Source organism: Leopardus geoffroyi, chromosome D1, assembly GCF_018350155.1.
Source record: "Leopardus geoffroyi isolate Oge1 chromosome D1, O.geoffroyi_Oge1_pat1.0, whole genome shotgun sequence".
NCBI classification, from domain to species: Eukaryota; Metazoa; Chordata; class Mammalia; order Carnivora; family Felidae; genus Leopardus; species Leopardus geoffroyi.
Genome location: NC_059329.1, coordinates 17,123,049 through 17,132,474, shown reverse-complemented (window position 1 = coordinate 17,132,474; position 9,426 = coordinate 17,123,049). Strand labels below are relative to the sequence as shown.

Here is a 9,426-nt window from a genome sequence, read left to right as displayed (position 1 = left end):
TTTCAGGACCCTCCCAGTCAGCCAGCGCCCCTCCCACCCCAGAGAGCTCTCTGCTTCTTCCAGAGTTTTCTTTAGGCTCGTGTCTCCTCACTGTCCATCTCTCTCTCTCTCTCTCTCTCTCTCTCTCTCTCTCCACCACCCTCTCTCTCTGTTATTGCCACTCACCGGGTTCACTCTCTGCCTTCTTTTGCAATATGGCTGCCCTACTCATCACTCCCCTGGAACCATTCTGGCCAAAGCTACAGTCAGCTCTCTGTCCTCACTTTATTTGATCTTTGAGTAGCCTTTGACCCAAAGGCCGCCTTCCTTCTTGAAACATTCTCTTCCCTCAAAATGCTGGACCAACAGGAGGTTCCGAGGCTAAGAGTAAAGTTTCACTCCACCCTCACACACACACACACACACACACACACACACACACGCTGGGTGTTATTCTTATTTTTAAAATCTTTTCTAATCCAATGGCCAAAACAATTTTATTGTTTACATTTCCATGTCTTTTCTAGTGGAAGATTCTGTAGGGCCTCATAGTCCATAGTAAGGACTTCGGGTTTTATCCTAAACCCCAACAGAGGAGTCATATCATCCGATTTTCATTTCAAGAAGTTTGGCTTGCTGGTGCGAGGATGCCGGGCTGGAGGCAGACAAGAACGGAGGCAGGGAGACCACAGCGAGGCTACTGCAGCCGTCCTAGCAGGGCATATACCTGGGCTGGGGCAGCGGTGCGGGGGTTGGGAAACAGACCGACTCTGCATTTGCCGGTGGCTCAAAATGCTAGAATGAGGGGAAGGAGGAATCCCGAATGATTCTTGAGTTTGGGGCCTGATTAACTGGAAAGATGATACCAGCTACCACTTATATAGTGCCAACTGTGTGACAGGCACCGTTCTCAAGGTTAGACATATTTTCAGTCATTCAGTCTCCTCAGTTCTGTCAAGTAGGTCCTGGGATAATCCCCATTTACAGCTGAGGCCACAGAAAAGAGCTAGAGCCAGGATTCCAACCTGGAGTCCACACTCCTGGCAGACAGGCTCACAGCCTCTGTTGAGGAAGGTGGAGCGGGTTAGGGAGGCAGAGAAGACTGGGGTAGAGGGGAGGGGGACGGGAGGGGGAGAAGGGAGCATCTCAGGATGGGACGCGGCTTCAGCCCCCAGAGGACCTGACCCCGGGCAGGCTGTGCATTATGGCTGGACGAGTGAGACCTTCAGGAAATCCGCAAGGAGGTGGATGACGGAAGAGTTGAGCAGGCTTTAGGAGGGCACCTTCAGGGACGGGGGGGCCCCAGGTGACGAGGGAGCAGTGGTTGAACGCCGCACAGGTCACTTGGGTTTGCACTCACCCTTCGCTGAAGGCGCCGCTTAGCTCTGCCCCAACCCACACCCCTCCCTTTCACATTCGCACACCTGCCCGGCGCCTCTTCGAAAGACTTACCTTTTCATTTCCAAATATCGTTTGTGCGTTTTAAACCGTACAAGTATATGCTTATTATAAGACATTACACCGAAAGGTAGAAAAAAATTAAACTCGCTCATAGGTCACCCAGAGAGTCGTCTGTAGAGGTTCGATGCTTATTTTAGAAGGAAAGAAAGATAAATGCCAGTTTGTTTAAAAACCGGCACCTTAACATACATTGTTTTGTATCCTGATTTTTTTTTTTTTTTGCACGTTAAATATTCTTCTCAAACAAGGATTTTCATAGCTGCGTGGCTGCCCTTGTGTGGATGTACCACCACTTAACCTCTCGTGGGGGGCATTTATGCTGTTTCCAGTGTTTTGTCTTTGTAACTAAAATCATAATGAACTTATTTGTATGTAAATCTCTGTGCGCCTCTGATTATTTCCTTGGGATGAATTCCCATGGGGCACTGCTGGTCCACAGCGTTTAAACTTTGCGAGGTCTGATACCCACCCTCCTGCCAAGGCGCTCGGAATAGCACCACGACCTACCACCCACACTGCTTCCAGAAGCTCCTAAGTGTCCTTCCTGCTTCCTCTTAACCCAAACCATTGTCACGGCGGCCAGAACCTCTTCGTGAAACAGTAGCGGCAGGTGGTATCACCTCCCCTGAAAACAGGACTCCCCTCATGCTTTGCGGGCATTACTTCTCCAGCTGCCCTTCCCACCGTGTCCTGTCTGGTCTCTTCTCGGTTCATCAAAGATCTCTCCCACCACAGGCCCTTTGCACATGAAGTCCCTCTTCTGATGGCTCACGTCTTCTTACCAGCCGTGACTCAGCCCGGCTCTGCCTCCTTGGAAATGCCTTCACTAACCTCCCCTCCTTTGTCTCCAGCTCCCTTTTGATTTCCTTCAAGGTCCTTCACGTGTGTAAATGCAGTAGAGCTTTGGTTTGCGAGCCTAGTTCATTCTGGAAACACGCTTGTCGTCCAAAGCACTTGTACATCAAAGTAAATTTCAAGAACCATTGGCTCAGTGGTGGTCATGTGACATTCAGTGCCACGGAGGGCCACATGTCGCTCCTTTATCAAGTTAAAATTTATTAAACATTTTTGCTTGCCTTACAGAACACTCGCAGAACAAGTTACTGGCAATCCAAGGTCTTACTGTATTTAACTGTATTTTTTACGTATTAGTTTTCACTTTCCCTGCGCTAAACGGTTCGCTCTGTGAAGGCAAGGACTTAATTTCACTCACTACTATCCACCCAGGTCCTAACCCAGTGCTTAACAGAAAGTTGGTCTCTGTATAAATATCGAGTCGTCTTCCAAAAAGGTCATACTCTCCTACCCTTCCGCCAGTAATGCATGAAAGCGGAGGTCACCGCATCCTCACCAGCACTGAGAATTATGCCCTTTTTTGCAAAATAGGAATCTTTGCTAACATGACGGCAAAAATAATATTTCACTGGGGGCGCCTGGGTTGCTCAGTCGGTTAAGCATCTGACTTCGGCTCAGGTCATGATCTCAGGGCTGGTGAGTTTGAGCCCTGAGTCAGGCTCTGTGCCGACAGCTCCGAGCCTGGAGCCTGCTTCAGATTCTGTGTCTCCCTCTCTCTCTCTCTCTCTCTAAAATAAATATTAAAAAAAAATTTTAAGTAATATTTCATTGTTTAAATCTGATTACTGGTGACGTAGTGACGTCGTGTTTATCAGGCTCCTCGTGTAGTCCATAGTAAAAGACCCATTTCTAACCTGTGGTGATTGTCTTTATTCTTAAAGCTATTCGGGAAAAGAAGGTGTTCTAGCTCCAACTTCTGGACTCTTCTAGAGAAAAAAACCAAAAAACGGAACCGTTGTTGCTGAAGGCTGACCTCGATCCTTCCTGCCGCTGCTGTTTGTATCTTCCTCTTATTGGGCCCTTGTGGGATTGGTAAGAAAGTATGCAACTGCCCTCGCGGTCCTCTCACCAGCGTCCCTGTCCTGCCTCCTGTGCCCAGCGTGAGGGAGCAAAGCCTGCGAGCCCCTCCCTCCCCACACCCCCCACCCCCCGCCCCGGCGGTGAGCGGCAGATTAAATGACTCCATTCAAGAAGGGAGGTTGTACTGGTAAGGTGCAATCATCTCTGACTAAAATCTCTTTTTCAGATATATAATGGTCTAATCAATATTAATAGAGAGGCTTATCTGTTTTCCTCATCTCCCATGTCCTTAAGAGTAGATAAAATGCTTGTAAAATAGGATTCTATTCAGCATATGCTGATTGCTTCCAAAACGCATTTTCTCAAGATCTGTCATCAAGTGGGAGTCATTACGGAACCGCTAGGCCCAGCGCCGCCGTTGACAAATTTGGGGAAGATTCTTTGATTATTTTACCCAACATGTGATTTAACGGCTGTGGAGCTCCTCTAGATTCGAAATGTGTTCGCACCTGTCCCGCAAGGCCATCCTGGAAGGCAGAGGATTTTCGACAAATGGACGTTCAGAGGAGGGAGGGCTCTAGAGCCCAGGTGTAGGGGGAGAGCAGGGGAGACCCCCGGGCATCAGGGGTGGGAAGGGAGCAACCCCCACAGACACCCGCACGGTGGCCTGTGTCAGAGTCCAGCTCTGAAGGCAGGTGAAGCAGGGAGAGAACAGGGCGCCCCCAGGAGCAGGCCTGGGAGGTCTGCCGTGTATGAGCCCGGACCGGTCACCAGACCCTGCCTGAGCTCTTTCGCTCGTCCTGAATCCGGGACGAGCCCAGTGCCTTCCAGACCCCAGGTCTAACCTCATCTACTTCTCAGGGGGTTGGGACAGCAGCGCCCCTTTGGGATGCCTCAATTTTCAGGGCAGCACTACTCGATGAATACTTTGTAGACTTTGAATCCAGTAGGAATAAAAATAGAGTATGATACAGACACGGTATGAATAAAAATCGTGGAAGCAAAACAAAGTATTACGGCCGACTTAAAAATCCACGACGAACCAATCCAATGACTAGACAGGCTGTACTTTGACAGCTTATGACATGTGTCATATATAGCATATAATCCAGCGCAGCCGTTTAAAAGCATCGTGGAGATCTGGACGTGTCGACACAGAAAGACATCCAAGACATGTTGCTGAGTGAAAAAAAGCGAGTTGCAGAATGATTCATACAAGGTGAGCTATGGGAGGAAAGAAGAAAATAGTATGTAACTAGCAGGTATTTTATTTCTTAGGGAAAAAACTCCAGAAGGATATAATAAACTGATAACAAGGGTTACTTTCATGGTCCCTGCTCTGGAGCAGGGAAAAGATTTAGGGAGGGTGGGGGAAAGAGGATGTTAGCATTATCTGTAATTTTTTAGGGGGAGGGTACATAGTCATGCATTTCTTGTGGAACTAAAAATTATTAATAAAAACATCTGGATTGGAGCGCCTGGGTGGCTCAGTCAGTTACGCGCCCGATTTTTGCCCAGGTCATGATCTCGCGGTCCGTGAGTTCGAGCCCCACGTCGGGCTCTGTGCTGACAGCTCGGAGCCTGGAGTCTGCCTCAGATTCTGTGTCTCCCTCTCTCTCTCGGTCCCTCCCCCCACTTACACTCTGTCTCCCTCAAAACATTAAAAACGAACGAAACATTAAAAAAAAAGAATAAATAAGTACATAAAAGCATCTGGATTCCTTGGATTTCCACGTCTTGACCGCTAGCTTACATCAGGCACAAAAAACCTCCATTCCAGATGGATCACAGATCTAAATGTCGAAGGTCTAGTAATAATAAAGCTTTTAGGAGAAACTAGAAGAATACCTTTAGAGGCTGAGCTAGGCAAAAAAAAAAAAAAATTTTTTTTTTTTTGACTGGACACAAAAGACATCCACTATAAAGGAAAAAGCCAGTAAGTTAGACTACATCGAATTAAGCTACCTTCAAAAAGAGGGTTCCTGCTCACAGTATAATGTCCTCACAGGTCGCTTATCAGTTCCAGGGAAAAAATATCACTGAACCCCACCTGGACCAGGTAGGTGATCAAAATTAGCATCCTTAACGAGGAGCAGAGAGAAACGGTGTGGCCCCGGATGCGAGACCCGGCGACCACTCGCACAGGATGCCAGCCGGCAAAGCAATATTTCCTCTAATCATAAGAAAGTATCAGACAAACAAAATGAGGAACGTTCCATCTGAGAGGGAAGAGGGGGAGGGACTGTATTGTTCAAAATGTCAATGTCATAAAAGACAAAGAAAGGCCATGGAAATGTTCCTGATTGAAGGAAGCTGAAAAGACGTGACAGTAAGAACAATGCCTGACTCTAGACAGAATTCTGTACTGGAAGAGGGAAGACGCCACAAAGGGCATTATTAGATCAACTTCAAAAATGGAAATACAGATAGTAAGGTAGATAGAAGTATTATGGCAACGTTAAGCAGACTGAAGTTGGTAGCTGCAGGGTGATCATGGATGGGAATGTTCCTAAGAAATACAGACGGAATCATTTGGGAGTAAAAGGTCATCATGTACACAACTTACTCTCAAGGTTCAGAAAAGCGTTGTGTGTGTGTGTGTGTGTGTGTGTGTGTGCGTGGAGTGGGGCAGCGTGGTGAGAGAGTGCACACGATAAAGCAAGTAAGAGAGAGCAGGCTAGTTCCCTGATCTCTTCTTATAAGGACACCCATCCTATCAGATCAGGGCCCCCCTCTTAGGACGTCAATCTTCGTTACTTCCACAGAGGCCCCGTCTCCGAATACAGCCACCCCGGGAAGCCCGAAGGCTTCAACATACGAATTTGGGCAGGACCCAAACGCTCGGTCCAGAACAAGTGTGAACACCGAGAAGCAGGGATCAATGGAACCATCCTGGGAGCTGCTGCCACGGGCACTATTTCCAGAGGCTGAGCACAAGCACGCACGCTGGCCTAGCAGTCCACGCCAGCGGAAGTGTGTGCAGACGGGCGCCAAAGTCTCGTACAAGAATGTTCACAGCAGCGCCGTTCGCAACAGCACGCCTGAAAACAATCCACACGCCCATCGACAGAAGGACGGATAAATAAATCGTGCATGATCGTACAAAGGAATGCGAGACATCAATAAGAACGAACGAGTGACGGCCATAGGCAATAGAAATCAATCTCCAAAGTAGTGCAGAGGGAAGAAAGCCTTTACCCAGATTCACCTACTGCTCGGGGAAATTGTGCCAGACGCAAATGAGTACATATTTATGGTCTCATTTCTGGGAAGTCGGAAAGGTAAGGGCGAATTTAGTTTAGCTAGAAGCCAGATTGGCGCTTACCCTTGGTGGAGGGAGCGGGGAGGCTGGGATAGGGCAAAGGGGACTTCTAGGGGCTGGTGAGATTCCGTTTCCAGACGAGCTGTGTTCACCCTGCGAGGTTTCACCAAGTTGCGCATTTATGACTTTGCACGTTTACGCATGCGTTCTTTAATTAAGGGTTTACATTAAAAAAGAAATACCCGGATACTTATTAAGTTGGGATTCTAGAATCACGCATGGCCCCTCTAAAATTCCAAATCAGGAGGTAAGGAGTGGGGTGAGTGGGAGGTGAACAGGTCCCAAATCTGCTTTTTAGGAATTTTGTATTCAATTTTAAATTTAATTCAAATGTATTTAAAATAGATTTAAAAAAAAAAAAAAAACAGTTCACCTATTTCCCCCACCCCCTCCCCCTACCTTTCGCAACCACCACACCAACCTGTCCGCTGTTTCCATGGGTTGAGATTTCTGGATTGTTGTTTGTCGTTTATTGCTTTTTGGTTTACACCTGTAAGAGAGCTCGTCCGGTATTTGTCTTGCCTGACTTACTGCATTTAGCAAAATACCTTCCAGGTCCATCCATATTGTGGAACATAGTAGGTGCTTAGCACATGTTTTTTCTTTTTTTAAACCAACTTGAATAGAAGGAACCAGAGCTGACAGCCCCACCTTTGCCAGGAGAATTCTACTTTCTATTCTGCCCCGGCCCGCCCTTGGGTCCAGAAAACCCTATTTCCACCTGTCTCTCCTGGATACACCCTCCTCCTCTTCTCAGATCCCTTTTTCCTTGCTCCACTGAGGCTCAGCATCAATCCCTCTTTTTTTCTCCCATTCTTTGTCCTCCAGGTCCATGCACCCGGGTGAAGGGGAGAAGGGGCCTTTCTTATGCATTAAAATTTTCATCTTTATCAGCACCCGTGACATTGTCACCTGACAGAGCTCCCAGCCCTGCCAATTAAGCCACCTCTCTAGCCCTCTCCCCAAACCCCCACCACGCTAGCCCTGCAGAGAAACTACCTAGCTGTATACACCTCTTCTCCCTAGTCCGAGAGGGGAACCCTCTCAATTTGTAAACCCTCATTCCTGCCATCAGAATGGAAGCCGTCTACTCACTTTAGAACCACAGGCTTTAAAGAGGGGAGGAGCGGGAAGGAGGGATTCCCAATGGGCAGGAAGAAACTTTGGGGCGTGATGGATATGATGCAGAGGAGGAAAAACTTCCTTCTACCCTCTTAGGTTCCATGGCTGGGCCTAAGAATTAAATTGACATAAGACATGAAAAAAAAAAAAAAACAGGAAAAAAGCATACACACCTTATTTAATATTTGTACTTGTACACAAGAATCTTCAAAAGGAAAATGAAGACCCAAAGAAACCATTAGGTTCCAAAGTGTATATCCTTTTTGTTTTTATCATTTAAAAAAATTTTTTAATGTTTATTCATTTTTGAGAGGGGGAGAGAGGGGCAGAGAGAGAAGGAGAAACAGAAACCGAAGCAGGCTCCAGGCTCTGAGCTGTCAGCATGGAGCCTGACGTGGGGCTCGAACTCAAAAACCGTGAGATCACGACCTGAGCCGAAGTTGGATGCTTAACTGACTGAGCCACCCAGGTGCCCCTATGTCTTTTTTATTTTTTGTTATTTTTTAAATGTTTACTTATTTATTTTTGAGAGAGAGAGAGAACAAGCAGAGGAGGTACAGACACACACACACACACACACACACACACACACAGAATCTGAAGGCTCCAGGCTCTGAGCTGTCAGTGCAGAGTCCAACACGGGGCTCAAACCCACGAGCCATGAGATCATGACCTGAGCCAAAGTCGGGCACTTAACCGATGGAGCCACCCAGGCGCCCCAAGTTCATATCCTTTTTAAATAAAGAATGATCGTGTCTCCCTCTCTCTCTGCCCCTCCCCCGTTCATGCTCTGTCTCTCTCTGTCCCAAAAATAAACGTTGAAAAAAAAATTTTTTTTTAAATAAAATAAAATAAAAATAAATAAATTAATAAAGAAAGAATGATAAATTGTGGGGACGTGACAAGATGGACGTGCTTAGACCAGGGCCAGTAACTGTGGCACAGTGATTAGTGATGGGAGATCAGAGTTACTTTGGGGACTCTGTCTGCACAGAACCGTCTCGGTGTTGACTCTCAGTTTCTGGTGATGAGAATGTTCTCTTCTTCCTGGTACAAGGAGGGCATCTTTCTCCCGGGAAACGTTGGGACCTGCTTTTAGGTAGAGAGGGGGAGGTCAGAGAGCCCTTCCTGCATCTGCTGTTTCTCAAGTGCCTCGAGATCAAAATAATTAATAAGCAGGGGCACCTGAGTGGCTCAGTCGGTTAAGCATCCGACTTCCGCTCAGGTCATGATCTCACAGTCCCTGAGTTTGAGCCCCGCGTCGGGCTCTGTGCTGACAGCTCAGAGCCTGGAGCCCGCTTCGGATTCTGTGTCTCCCTCTCTCTCTCTCTCTGCCCTTCCCCCTGCTCTCTCTCTCTCTCTCTCTCTCTCAAAAATAAATAAAACATTAAAACACTTAAAAAGGTCAAATATAGAAACAAAGAGTAGAAGTTGGGGCTGGGGAGAAATAGGGAGACGTTGGTAACAGGATGCAAACTTTCAGCTATACGGTGAGTGAGATGTGAAGATTGAACGTATGGCATGGTGACCACTGTGAGACCACTGTGTATCGCATCGCTGAAATTTGCTAAGCGGGTAGAACCGAAATGTTGTCACATTTCAAACAAACAAGAGCTGCATTTGCAAAAATTAACTAGATGGGGGGATCCTGGCCCGATGTATACATA

General features: G+C 47.2%; 1 long non-coding RNA gene across 9 annotated transcripts in view; it reads right to left on the bottom strand.

The window, feature by feature from the left end:
* Positions 1–3,161: 3,161 nt before the first annotated feature.
* The window catches only part of LOC123600795, a 49,960-nt gene continuing 43,695 nt past the window's right edge, over positions 3,162–9,426 (bottom strand). For 8 of the 9 annotated variants that reach the window (XR_006713808.1, XR_006713807.1, XR_006713810.1 and 5 more), the window contains 2 exons: positions 7,733–7,870; positions 4,960–6,356 (listed from right to left, as the gene is read on the bottom strand). This is a non-coding gene — a long non-coding RNA (uncharacterized LOC123600795). Of the gene's footprint in view, positions 4,540–4,959; positions 6,357–7,732; positions 7,871–9,426 lie in introns of those variants that run through there. The other variant, XR_006713805.1, reaches the window with a different exon arrangement.